We start from the raw sequence: 22,978 nt of genomic DNA, 5'->3' as shown, positions 1-22,978 counted from the left end.
TCCTTCTGAACAAAGGGACTAATGGCACCACGCAAGAAGAAACAGTGAGATTAGCCTGTGACCTTATTTTCTTCCATTCCACTCTTCCAACAAAAAAAAAACAAAAAAAAAACAAGCTTGCTAACATCGTGCCATCTACAACCATTTTTACTGCAGCTCAAAATCAACACGGCCTCACAATCGGGACACGGCCATGTGCGAGATCACACTGTCCATTTTAATATTCCGAGCAGAGTGAGAAACAGACAGAAAATCAATAGCTTCATTTTTTTCAATATTAAAGAATAGGGGGAAAGGGGCAGAGCTCCAACCTTTTGCTATAAAATCTGAGATTGGCTTTAAAGCCATTTGCCATTTGATCTAAGATGGGACCGAAGACAAACCCCTGGGGCAGAATTATTTGATTAAATGTTGTTTGTTCTGCTTCGATTTGGGAACACTTGAAGAACTGAAACAATACTGTGGTTCTTTCATTCGACATATTACGTATGTTTGAATAATACACATTTGAAATTTTTTGATTTGCCTGGTCTATCTTAAGATTTTCTGATATGCAACTTTTGATAAAGAAAAAAGTCATAACAATCTAATTATGACTATAAAACTAACAGGTTGACTCAAGATGCTGATGGTTGAGCCACTTTCAAATCGGTTATAAAAAGCAGATAAACACACCTGTGAGTGACCACATATCCTATGAATGTGTCGAGTTGAGGCGTTGCTTGGAAACTGTAAATGGCCTACAATTAGGTGAATGAAATACATTACCTGGTGGTTGGATTGTTAATTACAATTATCAATAATTGTATCTATTTATTGAACATTACCATATAGCGGTTTCTGCAGTTTAATAAAGCACACAGAGTCTAAGACCATTCCTTAACTATGGCAAAATCATTGTAATTCAATGCCTTTTGTGGTTTACGTCATTTTCTACAATAAAGACTACAGCCCGAACAAAATATCACAATTGAAAATGGCATCTTGCCCTTCTTCAATAGTAAAGAAAAAATATATTATTCATTACACATGGATAAAAGTAATTTGAAGAATTGTAACTGCGAGTGAAATATCAGTCCAGTTCATAACTGTCCCAATAGCCTTGAAGATAACCTGGATGCAAGACAATTTATTGTATTGTAGTATTATGGTTCTCTCTACTTCTGAGGCGTCCCTGAAACCTCCCTGAATAAAAAAAAAAGGGGGCTTGTACTCAATGGGGTGGTTGGTCTCCTTCCTATTCTTGATCCATGAAATTTTCATCATGAGCAACTTTCATGTTTCTTCCATAAAAGTAATCCAGCACAGCCAAAGTAGAGAGCAAACAACCTCACATCCATCTGTCCGTGCCTGGCATCAGGATCACGAATCTCACCGAGAGCCTATATTTGTTTTTCAGACATCAGAGCACTTGAAGTACAAAACCACAAAGCTGAGAGGGGTTTCTCTGAAATCTAGGCAATAAACTGAATTCTTGGGGTAACATGCTAGTCTAGCCAATGTTATCTCCCGTTTTTACAAGGGGCAAAATCCATCAAGAGAAAAGCTGCTGTTTGCAGTTGAACTTAGTTCGCAAAAGACAGAAAGAATTTAAAATGAAGGGAAAAAAAAAAAAACTTAAAATGATTATGTTTTACAAGATATAGTGGGGGTGCAAAAAGTCTGAGATAGTGAAAATGCCTCCATTTTGCATTTTTACTATATAGATTACTATAATTTAATACTTTTTCAAAATATATCATAAGCATAACAAAAAAAAAGTGTTTTTTTTTTTTTTTTTTAAAGGCGTTTTATCAGACTAGGTTTTATCTGACATTTAACTACATTGTCCACTATTTAAGAACATACATCGGTTACAGGTTTATAAAGGATCTAAAAATAAAGGATCCAAAAGGGGGTTTGCAAACCAATGCCATAGAAAAACAATATTTGGTTCCCCAAGGAACATTTCAGCGATCAGTTCTTAAATTAACTAAATTTTTCCACTATAACGAACATTTTGTACCATGGATGTTAAAGTTTCTTCATGGAACCAAAGATGCCAATAAGAAACCTTTATTTTTTAGAGTGTATATGGTCCCCCAAATAACCACATGCTTAATACGGCCCTGATTTTATTTCCAGGTTTAAATTAGATTTTGAATCGCAGTTTGGTCTCAGACATAAGTATTATGTACATGCAGTCAAACAACCTTTTTTATTGTTTTTATAGACACTGCATAGAAAGATCAGAAGGTCTCAAAGGATTAAGTAAACACCTTTGAGTGAAGTGAAGCCTCATTCCAAATCCATAAATCCATACCAATAACCAACACATATGACAGAAAGATTTTTGGTAACTGGGAATCAGGTTGAGAGCGAATGTTCAGACTCCACTAAACCTGAATTCGCACCAGTCTAGGAACCATGTCAAGGCTGTCTCCATCCACTGTCTCCATCCCACTCAATATGTCCAGACAACATTCTCTAGCAGCAACCTTCCATTGATTCATTCCCACTCTTATCTGTTTTCAGTTCTAAATTGCATCCCAAGAGCACCTACCCTCCAGTTAGTTGCTCTCCTCCTCTCCCTGCTGTGGAAATACCAGTTAGCATGGTGTTGCATAGCCCAATTCAGCCATCCTAATTCTCGCTAATTCTGCCGTAAACGTCAGGGTTATTATTTCTCCCGTGTCTGATTCCTCTACCTTCTTTTGGCACAAAACCTAATGAAAAACAAGATTCCTTCAAGTGGGCTGGGTCTTCTTCAGAAATCAATACGAGAAGATTGCGGAGAAGTGGTGATTCAGTTTGTGCTGAACTGTGCAACAGGTATAGCTTATTGACATTTATATTCAGTGTAAAATATTATGACAGTGCAGCAAAGTCACTCAGTAATGACTGATTTGACAATCTACATACATTAAAAATGACTGAGTGACTCAATAATGAAATTGTATGTTGTTTGATACCGAATTACTAAGAAAAATAGGAATGCATGCCTGATGTCTTAAAAAGGAAAAGGTAATATCCATCTACTCACATGTGTGTGAAACGGTAATACATTTAGAATGAATGGAAATGTGTACTGACAAACACTGTGTGATAAGGGATGGATTGGGTCAACAAAAACAGCAGAACCTATTTAAAGATTTAGAGAGAGAAAAAGAGATTGAGAAAAATAAACAATGTGTAGTTACTAGTTACCATATTTTGGATAATGTAAAATTGCATTAAAATTTGCATAAAACAGTAGTGATGTACCAAATTGATTTTTTTTTTTTTGAGAAACACAGAAACAGAGTAAAAACTCTAAACCAAAAATTAAGTTTCACTTATTAAATCTGTATAATTTATGGTGATAAACCAGTCATATTAAAGTTCTTCACCAATGAGCCGCCTGTCGATATTTCAGCCAAACAAATTTTACATATTGCTACTCTAGCATCATTTTTGGTAACAATTAAGTGTGTCCAACCTGCTGATGTTTATCTGTATTAGTTTATCCACATTGAGTGCACAAAATAGACACTGACAAAAGCAAAACATCACCGGAAAAGTTCTAATTAAACGTCACTGTTTCAGTCAATGATTTGAGCCCAAAACTGAAAATTCAGCTTTTTCACCTGAATACTTTTGGTTGCATCACTATTAAATAATGGTGGAGGGTAACAATTGTTAAGGCAAAATTGATCAGTAAGGCCCTGTTTACACCGGGTATTGAGAAGATGTGTTTTGGTCGATCGGATTACAAGTGGACAACTCTAAATACAGGTGTAAACAGGGTCTAAAACATTTTGATCTTCACTTTCAACACTTTCAACCGACACAAAACACCCGCTACTCTCCACCTACTGACCTAAAGTGTAAATATTATGGGAAGCACACTAGCCAGACGGGATTTAAACTTTGATGGCTGAAGACCCAAGTTTGGTTTGAAGACAAAAAAACGTACCAAGCACAATGTTCTCTCACCATTCCTGATTTCTAACATGCACTCACAGCGTTCGGCCTGGTCTTGTGGCTGTCAGAGTAGAAACGAAAGCTGATGCTGTAGGGCTGTCGCGATAACCGCAATATTGTAGCACCGCGCTACTAACAAGCCAACCGCAGAGGAATCAAGCAACCGCGATATTTGCATTTTCTTTTTTCATAAGGCTATGCCCTTCTTGTTTTGAACTTCGTGCATGTGTATTGAAAGTTGCACTTGAACACACCGAGAGAACTACAGCTGACTGTCAGCTAGAATGTGCGTTCTGGGCCTGCATGTAAATGAGACAACTGTATATTTCTGCAGATATATTCGTCATTCAAAAAGGGAAACCGACGCTGCAGATACACAAACCGTAAACAGCAGTGCGTGCTTACCGTTTTGAATATCAATCCTGCTAAAAACTTCCTTTATTCCACTCCGCTCATGTTAATATTGAAATATTCGCCAAGGAACACTCAGGTAAGATGACGTAACATTAGAACAGCCTTCTCTCTGTACCGTTTTGACTTCTTTGCTCGCTGTTTTGCTATTATTCTTGTGCACTGACTCGTTCACTGAGCTGAACAACCAACCAGAGCTCCCTCTCTCACCGAGGCCTGACACCGATTCAACATGTCGAATTGGCCGAAAAAAAGCCGGCGAGGACCAATTTCTGCTGACGGTGCGGAACACACTGAGAAAACTTAGTCGGCCGACGCACAGAAACTGCCCGACGGCCGACCGTCAGCTTGGTGTGTTCCAGGCTTAACGTTCAAGGGTATTTACCGTGAATGGCATCAACGTCAGCGCTAGTCAGCATTCCACAGCGTGAGGAAGCCGCGGGAAAAATAAATCAGCGAGTCACGCATTGAATCAATGCCACTGGTCTCTGTTAGGTGAAGCATCAGCTTCAGCGTTACCAATGCGACGCATTGAATCAGCGTTTTTGAGCGTGTTCGTTGAATGAGCGGTTTAATGACTCACTCAAAAGCCCTATTCGCACGGGATAAGTATTAGGCCTACCTGCTGACCTCTAGTCATTTGAAATAATTGCAGAGGTTGTCTGTGATCTTAATCCCGTGCGAATCAGGCCGACGGCCATGTTTGTAATTTGTAAAGTAAAAATTCCCCCGCAAATGACCTACCATATAATCGCCGAACACCGAGGTCCTGTGATAATATTAGTCCCGTGCGAATCGGCATCTCTGTGATTTGGCGGGGTTGTATATAATTTTTTCAAGGTTTTTGTTTCCTGTGCGCTTTTTATCCATCTTTCGCGAAGAATGGAGGCTGCGTTGGAGTGTTTTGATAGTATTTTGGGTGCTGGGTCATATCGCTATAGGCTACACCATACAACTATACAATTTGTAAGAAAGAGAAAGCTGAAAACCATCAGAAGAGCAAAAACAAAAAGAATAGGGAGAATAGGGCGAATAGGGCTAAAGACAGTCCGTTGCCGAAACAACGTAACTTCGAGCTGAGTGACAGCCTTTCAATGCGCAGAGAGACGCTGTTTAGTTTTGGTTACATTGGTTACTGAAAATGTCCTTGTTATTGTGCATACTGACCACATCGTAACACTTATTTATATAGCAACAAATAAATAAATATAAATAAATAAATGGCGATAATACCACATATATCACGCATTTGAGCCACTCAAAATTACCACAAGGGAAATTTATTCACCGCAATAGCCCTAGCTCTGCGTATGTTTTTCTGTAATTTCCATGCGTGTTAATATATGTAAATTGTGCAAGCTTATTTTGTCCATTAGATCTAAAGATCTAAAAAAAAAACATACATTTACCCGCCCATAGACCCTCCCCTCAAAGAAATCATGACAGAAGTGGTTGAAAGTGGACAAAAGAGACAGATTAAAACACCAGATGTAAACGGGAATGCGTCTCCCTCATCTACTTGTGATCTGATTGATTTACACATTGTAAATAAAAAATGAATAAATAAACACTTAGGTCAAAGGAAGGAAAAAGCAATATAAAAGAAAAAATAAGTGAAAGGAAAGAGAAAAAAACTCAATTATGAACAGAGGAGGATGCACAATCCCACGAAACTGGTGCGAATGTGCAAAAGATACGTTCATATTTGAATTATATATAAATGTGGTTTCAACAGCTGTCTCACAAGCCGGGAAAAAGTCCCATCGTTCCCTATGGTCAGTCCATCCCTGTTTTTACTGCTTCATTAGAGGACAGTTAATTGCTAATAATCATTTCACTCTCTCTGCAGGGTGCGAGACAAAAGCTGTGAATTTTTACACAGACAAATGTGCTTAGACCCTCCCTGTGGAGAAAATCTTCCTTATCTGACCTGCACAAGGCTGAAAGTTTCACCCAAAAAAAATAAATTCATTCATTAATTCTTAAGACCACCATTATCTCTTTTCCGGTTGTCGGTTTTAACATTGGACTGGATTCAGTCGCTGACCAATTTAAAAAATGCTCACTTGTGATTTCTCCGCTTCGAGTCCTCGAGTCTTATTCCCCTGTTGCCCGCCTGTGAATTAGACTGACACTCCAGCCTGGCTGCAGCAAGCAGGCCATAAACCCTGCCAGTCTTGAGTGTGTAAAATAATAATGGCAGTGTTGCAAAACCCAAGCTGTGATAATAACAAGCTCTAATGGGGTGCTCTTATCGACATCGATTTCCAATAATAGAGATCATATAAAAAGTAGGTAATTACACTGTGCAAGCAGAGGGCGTCCTGTGCAAATATCATTATTATCAAATTGGAATGGAATGCCGGAGCGGAACATGCACCCATTAGGTCGGAGTGGCCCCGGGAAAATGCGGAAGAGAGGAGACACAAAGAAGAGAGATACCCGTCCATAACCCCCAGCGGCCTCCACCCTTGGAGGCATTAATACCTTTGGCGAGAGCCATTTCATCGGCTGAAGAGGTGCCGTGGGCTAAATAAGTAAGGAGCTCTATTATGTCAGAGGTGTGTTTTTGAAGATGAGATCTACACAGCAAACAATACATCCTCATGACCAAACACAGAGCAGTCACATAAAACAACAGAAGAAGTTGATATGAAATATATAGTGGCTGCAAAAAGTAAGTCTCAGATGTATGTGAGGAAACAGACTGAAATGTAAGTCAAAGCAGCTCTTGAATCTCATTTGCATGATTTTTGTGTCTGCACATATTCAAATCTGACATCACAAACAGTTCAAAAACATTAGAACTTAGGATATTTTATACATTTATATTCAATTGAGCATGCAAATTTCTGTCTATAATTCATTTTACCTTTGCCACCATTATAGATTTTTTAAAACACTAATAAATTTATAGGATTTACCTTAGCATTTACAGTAGCAGTTAAAAAAAATAAAATTAATAACCATCTTTCATACATTCAATGTAGTTATGTCTAAATTTACTAGGATTGGTTGGTAAGGTATTTAGGGATTTAAGGGTCAATTACATACAGTAATACAAGCTTTAAAAAAGCAGCACATCACTTATCAGTATCAGCCTTAATTTTAATATTGCGCATTAATGATATCTGAAAACTGCAACAATCATCAGTGAAAATTACTGTGTCTTCTCTTGTCCTCACACAAAGACTCGTATGGACTACTTTATTGATGCTTTCGTTAATTTCAACATTCACTTTCATTGTCCAGAAAAAGCAGCTTTAACATTTGGCTAAACCCAAAATTAAGAAAATCAAAGGGTTTAGAAATGACATGAAGGTGAGTAAATAATGACAGAATTTTCATTTTAGGCCAGGGCCCGGTTTCCCGATAACGCTCACTCTTAGCGCGCTAAGAGAGCTCGAAAGATATATCTTACCAAAGGTATTTATGTTCCTAAGTGTGTTCCCCGAACCATACCTTAGGAAGCTGCTTAAGATATACCTTCTTACGTGCGACGTTACCCGGCGCTGTCCGTGGCGATGGTGCTGAATTGTTTGATATCGATGGCTCGACAATCAATTATTCTCTCGTGCAGGGGCTGTTTATGTGAGAAAGCGGTGATCTTTATAAATGAAGCACTTCAGAAATAGTTGAAATTGCAATTTATTATGATTATTGGATATTATAAAAAAAAAAATCCAAACTATAATAGCCTATAATAGCCTAGCCTACATATTTTAAAATTGTAACATATATTGCTGCCACAATAACCTTTTCAAAAATGTACGTGCCTTCTTCTCTTTCCCATTTTTGTTCGCTGAGGTGGAGCTGCGGTGGAATATTGTTCTTGTAAATACTTTCCAGCATTTCAGTAATAAAAGTTTACATCTTGCGTACGGTGCTCGGCAGTGATCAAAAAGGATTTAAACCGTGAATTTTGAATCTCTTCTTGTAAACTCAGAGATGTGGATTCAGACGGCAATTAAATTACCACACGACCTGTTTGTCAAAAAACAGAAGGTACTAATTTGGCCAGGGATTTTTACGCGGGTTGGGTGAGAAAAACACTGATATTATGCATTCGGACGGCACTAAAATCACCGACTTACCCCTGTAAATGTTTAAAATACCGGACGAGCCCATGAGAAACAATATTAGCGTCCGAATAGGACTTAACTGACATGTCAGTAGCCTATATAGGTGCTTTCACTGGCCTTTAAAAGAGCGTTTTAATAATATTGTATAATAATATAATTAAAAATCTAACAACAATCAGTGTAATGACAATTTTATTCTTTGCATGAAAACACTTGAATTAGCCTAATTTAATACTGTCTGGGTGTATTAAAACTTCAGAATTATATTCATATAGACCTGCAACAGTGATAAGGTAAAGCTAAGAGTGGTCCAGACCAACCTTACGAAAGTGTGACTTACAAAAGATATACTTAGCGTACGAACGTTTCGGGAACCGTCCCATAAGGTAAAGAGAGAGGTTAAGGAATAGGTTAAGAACTACTTAGAGATAAGAACGCTTTGGGAAACCGGGCCCAGGTCAGTTATGCCTTAACTTTAACCCTAAACAACATCATGCATCCACGCCAACAGGTGTCAGCATAAAATCAAAGGGGATGAGGTAGCAAAATACCACCATTCCCTACTCTGTTTCCATACAACTGGGCAGGGAACTTAATATAATGAATTTAAAAGTAAAAAAAAAAAAAAAAAAAAACACTTGTCATTTAATCTGGAGCAACAGCCACATGGATTCCAATACTGACCAGATCCACCAAGCCGCAGATGCATTTACACAATAATGACTGAGAGCACCTTTTTACTGACCTTATTGGGATCGCATTTGCATTTCGCCTGCCGCTTGCTCCTTTACCTATGCATTAAAACATGAGAATAATTAGAGTGTGTATGATAATCGATTCACGTCATGTTTCACCCTGAGCCATAAACATGCATGGAAGAGGACGTGACCTCGACTGCAGGTACGACGAGGAGGCCTTTTCCTCGCTGCCTTTTTTGCATTGTTGATCAACCCCCACCTCACTCACATTCAATCAAAGTCACCACACCATTATTCATTACAAGTATTTGTTTTATGAAATCTCAGCCCAGGGGTGTGTTGTTTGTCTCCTTTCGCACACACATAAGCACATATGCCCCTCCCACCTCTGGTAAAATTGTGCTTGTAAATGAAATCAGGCTTAACCATGCGTTGGCTTTTCATCAATCTCTGTGTGATGGCTGCTCGCCCTTGATTCATGGCTTCCACCCTCTCCGGCTCCTCCCTGTGTGTGCAGATATGAGTAATGACCCTCTATACCCGGCTCCCCGTCGAGCTGTCGACCTAAGGGACAACCACAGGAACCGAGGATCACCCCTATCCATTACCCTCTCTAAACACATTCATAATCACACAAGTACACGTATACACAACATTTGGCTCCTCCCTCCTTCCCCAAAGTCTCCATCCTTAACCATTCCCATCGAATGATTTCCGTTCAGCCACCTGAGACGTAAAGTAGCAGCTAGGGGGTGTTTGTGTGCGCGCGCTCAGCCCTCCCAGATACCCACGACATCTCTATCTGGCCAGTCCGACACGCCATTAGCATAAACAAGCACCTATGTCTGTGTCTACCTGTCAGGGTCCTGTCAGCATGGGTCTGCAGAGAAGAGCACGGTGCATTAACCCGGCCAACTTATCTCCAACCCTGTCCACAAAGGGGGATTACAGTGCAGGAATTGCTTTTGGGAGTGCTGTCACTCAGCTGCTGATTAGAGCCCCACTCCGCTTCTCTATCGCCTCACAAACAACAGGGAATTCTGATGGCCCTGGCGCCATCGTTGCAAATCGGACGAATCACGTTGCAGACGTTAATTGGCCGCTGTTGTTATCCCAAATCCGGAGAACTTGACGTGACCCGTTTGGAAGCGGCACCTCTTCATTAATAGCGGGGGGAGTTCACACCTCGCAGCGATACAAATACTCTATAGCTACGAAAAGCTAATCTATCGCAAGGAACTCGAGGTCAAATCGAACCGCCGCAGAAACTGCGCGTCTATACCGCCTGCTTAATTAAGCCTGGAACATAACGCTGATGGCTATATTTTTCTTCTGTCAGAAAAACATATTATGGCCAACGGAGGACTGACAGAAAGCAAGCAAAGCTTTAAATTAGGCTTTAATTAGCTCAGTGTAAAATAGGAAACTGTGACCAGGCAATATGTAACTAATGACAGTTATCTGACGCTCTCACACACAGAGACAATGCCTAATTACCCAAAACCTATGTAGCCTTTTCAAGAGTCAAACAATCATTTACTCATGTACAAGATCTGCAAATACACTCTCTCAAAGTACAGTGTGCAATAGTGAAATGCAGAAATGGAGACAGTACAATCCTTCAGACCAGTTCAACAATTATGCTTAAACTAGGGCTGCACGATTAATCGCAATCGCACTTTAAAGCGATTTGGCTTATCGCGATTTTGAAACCGCAAAGGCTGCAAATGTTTTTTATGCGCAGCTTGTCATTGATGTACAGCTCTTAAACGCTGCTGTCACTGTACTTCTGCGGCGGGGCATTTTTGGCGTGTCTGTGTGAGAGTGCCCTCTGGCGTTCAGATGGAGCAGCATTTACTACCGATCAGCCGCACTGCACTGACTGCGCATGAAATAATCGCAGCCTTTGCCAAATCGCGTGCGGTTTCGTTTCAATTAATTGTGCAGCTCTAGCTTAAACTGGAAGAAAAAACGTACCGAACCCTAAATCTTTTGCTGAGGACGTCAAAAATCAAATCAAACTTTGTATTTCCAAATACAGGTATCTGCGAAAACGTTAGCCTGGAGAAGGTTGTGTACACTGAGATTTCTTATTTTTAAGCATAGCTTAAAGTCGGTATGAAACGGCTTCTCAAGCGAGAAAAAAAAAAAAGTAGGGTGGGACTTAATTTTGTCCATAGGGAATTGATTGGAACATTAGCCCCTTTCACACATACCGTCTTTACTGGTAAATTACCGGTAAGAGATCATGTGTGAACAGGACCTTTTCAAAAATACCAGTAAATTGGTTCCAGCAATTTACAAGTAAGGGAAGTTATAACATTACAAGTACATTACAGGTAATGGCCTCTGTGTGAACGTGGAATGAAGATTAGTATGATCACGTAGAACGACAGAACGTGCTGACGTTAGAAGTCTGCTTTCGGCCAATCAAAGTTCTTATGAGATGACGTGATTACTCGGCGCTGTTTACAGTAACCTTTTGAATAGTTTTTTTATTTAAATATGCGCGAGATGATCATCTTTGACCGCTGCACCACGTCTCGCAGCTTTTTCAGAGCAAAAACACGTTCTGTTTGATCATCCCCTGATGCCTTTCACTCAAACGTCAAAAAATGTTGTCTAATTGAACAGATAGTGAAACTAAAGCGCTTGATGAAGACAACGTGCGCGGTGTTTAAAGATCACTTCCAATGACTGACATCACAGAATTTACCAGAATTTTGTAGCTGATGTGTGAATGGTCTCTTAATGGTAAAAAGCCAGAACGCCGTTGCTTGTGTGAACAGCATATTTGTGTATTTACCGGTAGTCATTCTGGCAGTTTTGCGGTAATTTACCGGGATTGCTGTGTGAAAGTGGCTATTGAATCATTGTTGTTAGCTATTGCTGTAATCTCATGTGCCTCAGTTGACTTCTTTAAAGGAGGGTTTAATAAAGAGTGCTCATAAATGGCTGTTTGTAGATAGTATGTTCTCTTGATTTTAAGGATATTTTGGCTCTTTTGTACAATAAACAATTCTGGTACTGTTTTGGCTTGGCTCTACAATCTGTATCCTGAAGAAAAACTAACCACTGTTATTCGATTCGCTATTGAAAATGAATAATTTAAAAATGACAAACGATATTTACAGGTACAACATAAAAACCTACCTCAAAAAAGCAGCACATTTATGGCATTCAACACTGCAGCTTGCACATTAATTTGGTTTATAACTACATCAGTTGCCATAGTAATGACTAAAGCATCAGCATGACATATGAGACATAAGAGAGAAGCAGTCAGTGTGGAAAGAAAGTACTCTGCTCATATCCATTCATGGCATCTCGCCATCAGCGCATCAGACAACATATGCGTCAGAGGCAGGGATGGACTGGCCATGGGGACTTTCTGCAGTGGACCAGTCCACTTGTGGGCCAGCTGTCGAAAACCAAATTTAGATACAGTAAATATGCAAAGATTTAAAGGGAGAAAATGTTCCGCCATCACCAGGCCGAACCGTTTATGCACAGGCAGTCTAAACAATGGTCTGTAGTCACTAAGCTCACAGATGCTCACTACACCCCATCACACATCTTTCTAAGGGTACATTTACACAAAGATGTGCATACAGACGTGGTTAGAAAGATCCCCGTTCACACGGATCCGCGAAAACGACAAACACTGTATTATGTATGCAAGGCCAGTAGTTGGCGATGTCACTTTGTAAAAAAAAAAACACTACGCGCCCATAGACTGAACACGTAATATGAATGTGCATGACGTCACCGCTTTCCCAAATTCACATTTTTGTAGTTTACACGGAGACAATAACGGTATCGCTTTCAAAAACTTGCACTTTGAATCCTGTTTTCAAAAGTTAGCATTTTCAGGCCCCCAAAATGCCATTGTCGTGTAAATGAATGCATAAAATGTTTTCTGTTTTAAATTGAAAACTGTGTCGTGTAAACGGCCTAAGACATGTCACTGTACAGTGACAACCAAATACATATATCAAGATATCAGTGCTTCTCAACCAGGGGGTTTAGCAATCTTCCAAAGGGCTACAGGATGACTTAAAGGTATTTAATTAGATCAAAAATAATTAAAACTTCAATTCTAAAAACACAACAACAACAACAAAACAAAACAAACAAACAAAAAAAATCAAAATGTAAATTAAAATATGCATTTTCTCCCTTGAGTGACTATTATTACTTTTAATTAAAAAACACAAAATCTTATCATCTTGAATCTTATATAGAATAAAAAAAATAAAAAAAATAATTAATAAAAATATCAATACACAGTTTTTGTTAATTAAAGTTTGTAGCAGAAAGTTTGTAGCATAATTATAGCAGAAAAACCAAAGGAAATATTTTAGCCAATATGGGGGGCCTTTAAATTTTGCGTTTGACAATGGAGGGCCTTCAAGTCAAAAAGGCTGAAAACAATTGGTTTATATATGAAACTGTACAGAATATCTAGAGATTATCTAAAATGACTATTAATATACTATTTAGGAGTATGTAATAGACAAAGGTGTACGTTTGAGGGAACTGCCCCAGTGACAAACTAATGATATTTCCAAAAATCTAATGTAATGTATTTTATGCATTCAAACCAGAAGTACAGGAACAGTACCAAGAGAGCACATTATAAATTTTCAGCTTGGTTCATAAATATTAATTATGCGACAATGACATTCAGCAAACTGATTTGCTGACAGGCAGGTATGTGAGCACTAGCCATAGTAGGATTACTGCTTTCATATTCATTCAGTTCAGTGAAAGTCAAATTCGGACAGTACTTGGTTGTAATTTTTCTTCTCGCTGTGGTCAATCAAAACAAAATAATTAAAATAGCATAATTATTTCCTAAAAAGTAGGACGGCAAATTTCTAAAAGCGTTATGATGGAACCTCTGCTTCAGACTACAAATTACTAAATATAGTCATATTTGAGTTAGATGTAGGATAAAATCTTTATTTTTGCTACCTGTCTGAAGAATGTCAATCAATAAATGTGAACATTACGTTCAAGATGGAAACTACCACTGCCTTCTTTCAAAACTGAAAGCCACTGTAATTTCAAACTCTTTCTCAGCTCAGCACAATATCCACCAAATATACCATTTTTCTAATTGCCTGAAGTCCCTCTTCTTTAACCACCTGTGACAAGAGCCTGCCCTATTCCAGGGACCTGTAAACAGAAGTGTGATTTCCTGACGAGAACATGGCCCTGTGACCTGAAGAGAGCAAACCTCAGATAGTCTCAGCATTACAGTCTGGGCTTCTCATTACCAGCACTCAGCCAATAAAGCTGTGAGGTACATTAATATTGCAGAAAAAATACATGAAATGCAGCATGTGTTACTGAAATCAATTCTGGGCCCTAATTTATTGCGAATTGTGCCAGCACAGAGTTCATAACATTGATCCGTTGTAGCATTATTACTTGCTTTGAGTTTTAATGTCCCGCAGTCCAACTTTTCCTCATTTTGTTCGGCATTTAAATGAACACATAACTCAAACTTCTCTACTCGATCTTGTTAATGTGAGAGATAATCAGTATAGTTGGGTTATTTGTGTGTTTTATGCATAAGCCCATGGCAGAAACACAAAGAAGATGCAGCCACATTAATGTAGATCTGATTTGCCTTGATCTGTAAAGTACATTTAAATTAGGTTTTTTTACAAACTGCGTGGGAATGGGCTGTGGTTGGATGCCCTCTCAGCAGCTGGCTGCTTTGAAAAGAACGACTTTTTAAATTACCCATATATCACTGTCAGCACACAAGGGGCCGCTGTTCCAATGGCCTGCCAGCAGTCAGTGGAGGGCGCTAAGGTGGCACGGCAATCTCAGACCCTGCCCTCATGCCTCACTGCACCAGTCCAGGTACAAACACACACACAAAGCAATAGATTATACAGCCACACAATTTACTCACACCAAGAACACAATGTTCCCTGCAAGAAAAAAAAAACAAAAACAAAAAACGCCTGTGTGAGAACGGATTAAACGAAGCAGTTGATCACAAAACCTTCTGGGAAATGACAATGTACTTTTTTTGGACTGATAGATTACGCGCACAGCAAATGCTTTAAATAAGATACATGAAATATTATACAGCTTCTTGAATGTCTTATATTGTTCAATCAAGCCTTCTCTAAGGCAAGACTGTGTTGTTGTTTTTTTATATAAATAATGCTAGTTTATTTATTTTTTTCAATATTAACATCATGGCAAAAATAAAAAAAAATAAAGTAAATAAAAGTAAAACAATTAATATTATTATTTAATATTAATTAATACTTAAAACCTTTTTTTAAATAACATTAATGAAATTTCTGAATAAAACTGTAAAAGTCTATTTCTAAAATGTCTATTATTTTTATGCATGTATTCATTTACAGAGTTTGATAGTTAGGTTGTTAGTTAGTGTCACATCAATACCCAATGCTTTATTCATGGCAAAAAAATAGAAATTTAAATCACAAAATTTATATATATATATATATATATTTAATAATTAAACAAACCTCCCATATATATATATATATATATATATATATATATATATATTTAATAATTAAACAAAATATATATGGGAGGGGCCGGGCCTGGGAACATACAAAACTGAACCTCAGGAAAAAGTGCAACAGTGCGATAGGATCTATCAAAATGCAGGATATTGGCCACAAAACAATCCAGTTAAAATTAATCAAACCTCTGGGTCCAGAGAAAATGATGTGTCCTCCCCTGACCTAAAGCTGAACTAAACTCCAAAAAAAGCCGGATTAACGTGCATTTTTCCACCTTTAAACACAGTTTCTTGAGAGAGAGTTCAACCTGAGCTTAGCCAGCTGCGGCTTTGGTGGAGTTTGAAAAGCCGATGACAGCTTATGTCCCCGTGATAAACAGAGTAAACGGGAGGCAGGAGAGGAAGCCAGCCATACTGCACTCATCTGTTATACTCACAATTAACGCACTTAATTAATGAGAGCGATCTCAGTATTAGATCCGTATGTGACTGCTGCTGTGTAACAACATTTGCTGTTAAAACTAATTAAGCAATAAGAGTTGAATGCAAAGTGGTGTGGCTCAGAACGCATTTGTCACGAATGAGCGTGACGCAGGGCTGCGATAATGTCTCACAGCTGCCTCGCCAGCCATACGCCCTCAGTGATACGAGCACAAATGACCAAAAAACGACAGGAAAACAAACCTCCCACAATAAAATGTACAACATTATCCATTATATTTCACTATTACTTGTCTTTCCCAGCACCATTTTGTCGCTGATGAGTTACTAAAAGACAAGATGACACATCTCCGCAGGAAGCCTCTCCTCTCACTTGATTACAAACCCCGCTTGACTGATACAACCACTTAACAACTTGTTTTCATAGGTTTCACACAAACAATATCAATTCACACTTCCGCCGTGCATTCATTTCCCCCAGCGCTATATAGTGGATGCCATCACGCAGCTATCAGAGAGTGCAACTTTAACGATGTACTGTAAAACAGTGTCTTCAGTCAGTGGTATTTAACAAGCGTTAACCCCCACCCCTTTACCCTTTCAATTCAGGTGCGCCTTCTTCATTAGTTTGGACTGAATCTTCACTGAGGTAAAGCCATAAAAAAGGAAAACTATTAAAAGGCTCAGAACAAGTGTTACAAGGTGCCTTTCAAAGTTGTAATATGATAGATGAGGATGCTTGACACAGGCCGCAGTCTAGTATTTGAGGGCTTAGGATGTGTTATTTGAAGTGCCCAGTGCAGGCTTAAGACTAAACCTAACCAGAGCTTTACCCAGGCTTAGTCCTAATCCCGCTTGCACAGTGCCACATGGAGACGTCCACCCCCTTGTCCAAATACCAGACACGCCGCCTGTTCGGACCAAATACATGCTGCAAATATAAACCATATGCTAAATGAGCACTAAATGAAGTTTGCGGTGACTTTAATGCTCCAAGCGAGCCAAAACAGCCCAAATAATTCAATTAAAAAGAGTGAATTTACTGGAGTGCGTGTCGTACGCTTTAAACTTTTTTTAAACTGAGCAGCAATTTAGCAATCCAGTGTATGTGTAACTTGAAGTTGTGAATTGTGATGAAATGGAAGTAGCTACAGATCTTTTCTTCCATACAAGCTTAAAAATAAAGGTTCCAAAAGGTTGTTTCTTTTCAGCTAAGCCAAGAACCATTTTTGGTTTCCCAAAGGATCTTTCAGTCAACAGTTCTTAAAAGAACCCCTTTTAATTGGTATGAAGAACATTTTAAAAATCGAATGGATCTTTTTCCACTATGAAGGAACTTGTGTGCAATGTAAAGATCCCATGTATGTTAAAGGTTCTTCATGGAACCATTGATCCCAATAAAGAACCTTTATTTTTAAGAGTGTATGGTGATGTACATCAGATGACAGATTATTAAAAAAGTCTTTGTTGATTGGATTTTTAGATGAGGTAAATGCACTCAAAAATAGAGGCAGATTAACACAAGCTTGCAGGGGTGGGTTTTAAGGCCAAAGTTGACTTCGCTTTTTATGTGTACGCTAGGGTATGCGATACTATGCGTATAGTGCCTGACATGAATTCCATCATCAGCATAATTCATGCGTACTATACGTGTACAGCCTGATTTTTTTAAACCACGTGTACTTTGACATAAATCTCCGTTGACAAGCATTTGTGTGAGGGGTTTAAGACCATTTTATCAGTCATAACTTCTGGAGAGAAATAGCGCAGACTGGACATAACTTTCTAGTATATGTATAGTGTAAGCATGAAAAAAAAAAACAGTATACCTTAGGCTAACATGATTGAAGAAATCCCACATACAGTACATAGTCAGAGAGAAGTCATCGTTTTTCACTGGAAAATCCAGTTATGAAAACAAGTGCCAGCCAGCGATAACATTTTTTATCATTTTCACAAAAGTTTCATGGCCCCCAGAATATTTAGTTGTATGAATATCTGAACATGCAATACATCAAATGAAAGAACAGGCCCTCTGCTTTAAAACAAACAAAAAAAAAAGCTTCATGCATTCCTTTTTTAATCAACATGGGAAAGTTTCATAAGAAAGCAACATTTTGAGCAAAAAGCTGAGAAAATCGCATTTTTGTCATAGTCAAAGACAAGTCTGGATCAGATTCAGGATGATCAAAACATAGATTGAGTAGATGAAGTCAATAAACACCACCAAAGCTTCAAGGTCCTATACCTTGTCCTGGGTCGACATTTCGTTCAATAACATTAGGCAGTTTTGATTTATATGATGTTTAATGTTGATCACATTATTTTAAATATGCATCTGCTTATAATGCTATCGCTTGTTTCTGCTTCTTATTCGCCTGTGTTTTGATCAGGAGATTCAGTAAACTGTCAGAAGATGTGTAATAGCGCCCCCTACCACATAAGAGTGAAAACACTGAAAGCCATAAAATTCCATAAATGGCGGGAAGCGTCGTCTAATAAATGACAGAAATTTCCATCAGGGGTAAGAGTAAAAATGATGAGGTCAAAATTTAAAAGAAAATAATGAAACATGCACAGATGAATCATTCTCAATACAATCTATAACATGCATTTAGAAAATAGGGTGAATTTTATTCCATGTCAACTTTAAAGGCAATGCAGAATGAGGAACTAGGACTCACTCTCTCTTTAATACACACGGCTTTCGCTTTCGGTTCATGTATGTAAGTGAATGTAAATGAGAAAAATGAGCCCTGATGACAGTAATAGCTTATCTTCCAACAGATAAGGTGTTCACCTTGAACCTGTCCCAAGGCCAAAAGCAAACCCCATCTGAGCAACTAGCTGTCAGATGATTTGATTGACTTCAATAAGGTCGCATCATAAAACACTACTGACCAGCCTCCAAGATAAAATACTCCCCGAGTGATATACGAACAGACATCATTAGCATCGATATGCAATTCTACCATTTCTTATTTCATAAAAGGTCAAAGAGGGCAGTGATTCCAAACTATGTACTGAAGAAAGCAAGAGTGCTGCTGGTCTAAACAACAACACTACTATGATTTTTGGGCACATGACCTTATAATAATAATAATAATAATAATTCGTTACATTTATATAGCGCTTTTTCTGAGACCTCAAAGCGCTTTACATAGATGGGGGAATTTCCTCAACCACCACCAATGTGCAGCATCCACTTGGATGATGCGACGGCAGCCATATTGCGCCAGAACGCTCACCACACACCAAATTACTGGTGGAGAGGAGACAGTGATGAAGCCAATCAGTATATGGGGATGATTAGGAGGCCATGATGGACAGAGGCCAAGGGGCAAATTTGGCCAGGATGCCGGGGTTACACCCCTACTCTTTTTCGAAGGACATCCTGGGATTTTTAATGACCACAGAGAGTCAGGACCTCGGTTTAACGTCTCATCCGAAGGACGGAGGACTTATGATTAATCCAGTCTTGACGACCAAACAAATTTGAGGACCAGAACTAACTGTTCCATTCAATATTCTATGTAAATATCTATGTAAATATTCCAACTGTTCTATGTAAATATCTAATTAATTCACATTAATCTACAATGGACTTCAAAAATAAAGCATATATTTATTTGTGGTAATAATCTAAACAGACACACACACAGAGATTAATATAGAATGTTTGACATGAATGAATATCACCATAACTGCTATGAAACAAATGCTTGTTTTACTGGCCATCACATTCAAATGCTCAAGATAGGTTGTAATCACTGCTGTAGATCTAAATGGTCCTTGCCATTTACCACCAGTTGTTTCCAATAGTCATCATAATACATTACCATGTCCTCAAACAGCTAACATTTGACTTGTCTTTAACCTACTGTAGCAAGCAGGTAGGTGGGGAGTGGGGAGTGGGGAGGGGGGAGGGGGAGGGGGGAGGTGGGAGGTGGGGGGGGGGTGCATCATAAACTGCATTATGAAATGAGATGAGTTTTGAGGTCATGAACGTGTGTCACACGGAGGTCGTAATATAAAACAAGCACATGCGTTTGAGTTATTGAAAGCCTGGGTCAAGACCATGAAATTACCAATAACACAAGCGAAGGGAAACTAAGAGGTTGTGCGTGCCATACAATGATGTTGAAATGTTCAAAACATCTTGTAGGCCTTCTAGACTGCATTTCTGAGGTATTTTTTAACATATGTATAAATCTGTATATTTTTTTTTTTTAAATAAATCAGTGTGACATGCAGAATTTATGCCTTTGCAGGGGCATTTCCTATGAGGAGGCAAGGGGAAGCAGTGCCTCCTCAAAAATAATTGGATGAGAAAATCCATATTATAAAAATAAAAATAAAAAAGCACAAATATAACAAAATCTGACATTAAAAATGATAAATCACTCATTTTCGAAAGTAACACTGTTCAACAGCAACACCAGCAGGTAAAGTTACAGCGGGAGTCTGGGTGCTCTCACACTGGCAGTTTTGTTCGAAACGGGGAACCGTTCCTATGAAACATTGCTAATGTGAAAGCTGTCATGTGGACCTGCGTGCAGGAAGTGGTCTGTGTTCGGTTGAACACGAACTGTGACACGATTCACGTGAATGTGAAAGCAACATGGACTTGTTCAGGAAAAAAAGTAACATGCACATGCGTTTTAGCAGATGACGATGTATTTAGTTCAATAAAACACATATTATAGCCTAGTTTACCTTGGACACTGCCTTTAGTTATTATTTTGGAATAAATGTAAAAGTGCTTAAAACACTAACACGATTTATACTTAGAATAACCAGAACATTAACTATTATTGTTACTGTAAATAAAATTGTATTTGGTTTCTTTTTTTATGTAAAGGAATGTGACAATAACTTAATGTTGTCAGGAAAATGTGACAACATAGCCTAGGTAGGCTATAACTGATCATGAATTTACATTTAATTTAGGCTATTACAAAAGAAAAACTATGAGGACTTTGTTTGCCTCCTCATTTCAGAACGCCACTGCAGGTAGCCTATTGGACAGCTGTTATATGTGACCCTGGACCACAAAACCAGTCACAAGTGGCACGGGTAAATTTGTGGCAATAGCCAACAATACATTGTATGGGTCAAAACTATCGATTTTTCTTTTATGCCACAAATCATGAGGATATTAAGTAAAGATCATATTCCATGAAGATATTTTGTAAATTTCCTACCATAAATATATAAAACATTTATTTTTGTGAGTGAATGCAGTACAATCACGAACATAAATGGACAAATTTAAAGGCGATTTTCTCAAAGTTTCGTAGTTGTAGGCTATCTCGTTCAATTAGGCCTATTGTCCTATCCTAACAAACCATGCATCAACGGAAAGCTTATTTATTCAGCTTTCATATGATGTATAGCCTAAATCTCAATTTAAAAAAATGTAACCATGTGACTGGTTTTGTGGCCCAGGGTCACATATTATTGTTAAAACACTGTTAATTGCAAATAACAGTTTGCTTAATTAGGAAACATGACACAGCGGCAACCAGTGCATTTTAAAGCCTGGTCATTCGAGAATTCAAGTCGTTAAAAAGACGAATTAGAAAACCCACAGTAAGTAGGCTACTTACCAATGATTCTTTATTTGATGTAAAATCATCCCTCATTAACTGTTAAAATAATCCGGAATTTACATGATCAAGCATGCTAATGTTACAACTGATATTTAGTTATTTACGTAGAATTGCGTAAAGGCCTCTACGGAAACATTTGATTGGCTGATGACCCTGACAATCTAAGACGAGCTCCTTGCTTATTTGCATATATACATTGCATATATATATATATATATATATATATATATATATATATGTATATGTATATATCTATGGCTTATTTGCAGCACATGCACATCTTGTATTTTGAAGGAGACAGGACCATTAAGGGGTGGAGCTCAGACGCAAGTAACGTCAATAACTAAATTCTGATTGGATACAATTTTCGCCAATATTCGTTTGTCTCATTATAGGCCCTGTTACACAGCCTATATGTTTCTTTCTGTACTTATGTTGAAATCATGACAATTATTATTATTATTATTTTTTTTACCAATTTAAAATAAAGTTGTTTTGAAGTGTTTGTATCTGTTAATGCCTTGTTCTTTTTAAAATACAACCAAGCTATTCATGTAAAACATTACATTAGCAAATATCTGAAGAACAGAATCTGAACAGACCTTAAGACTTGCACAAACCTTAAGACTTGCACAAACCTTAGAGAGATCTATATTTCCAACAGGTAGGCTATATATTTAAAATTCTGCAGGAATCCTAAATCCGTGTGAAAAGTTCCCCTAATCCCATGATGAGTAAGTGGACAAACCTACAGGTCACATGAAGAAAGCACCCAGACTTTAAGATTTCATTTTCTGTCCTGTTGGGTTCCTTCATGAAAGAAATATATTCAGGATTCCAAACTTAAGTGTAATCAGGACAGAAACTGGAAGGTGTCTGACGCCATCATGTGGCCGTATAGGAAACTCAACCACCAGTCATTATAGAGAGTCATTCTCATTTTCCAAATGATTACCTTCACCTGACCTGACCTCTAGGAAGACATCAAAAGCATTAAAAACTGGTGTTTACTGAAACACCCATTTTATTGCTTTTATTGTATTCCCAGAGGTCCCATGGCTCTAGTATCAGACTCCAAAGGCCCTCAAAGCCCCACAGCTCCATGTCTTGGCTGATTTGCTCCCTGTGCTCCTTTAAAGCTCTGGCGGTGGCAGTCTGAACAAATGACAGGCAAAGAAAACAGAGGATTTATGAGGTCAACTGTTAAAGCAACCATGACGATTCTAATCAGGTAAAATCACTATGTATGTAGGACAGATGGAAAATTCG

The sequence above is a fragment of the Squalius cephalus genome (genome assembly GCF_949319135.1).
Source record: "Squalius cephalus genome assembly, chromosome: 19".
Lineage (NCBI taxonomy): Eukaryota > Metazoa > Chordata > Actinopteri > Cypriniformes > Leuciscidae > Squalius > Squalius cephalus.
This window is presented reverse-complemented; position numbering follows the sequence as displayed.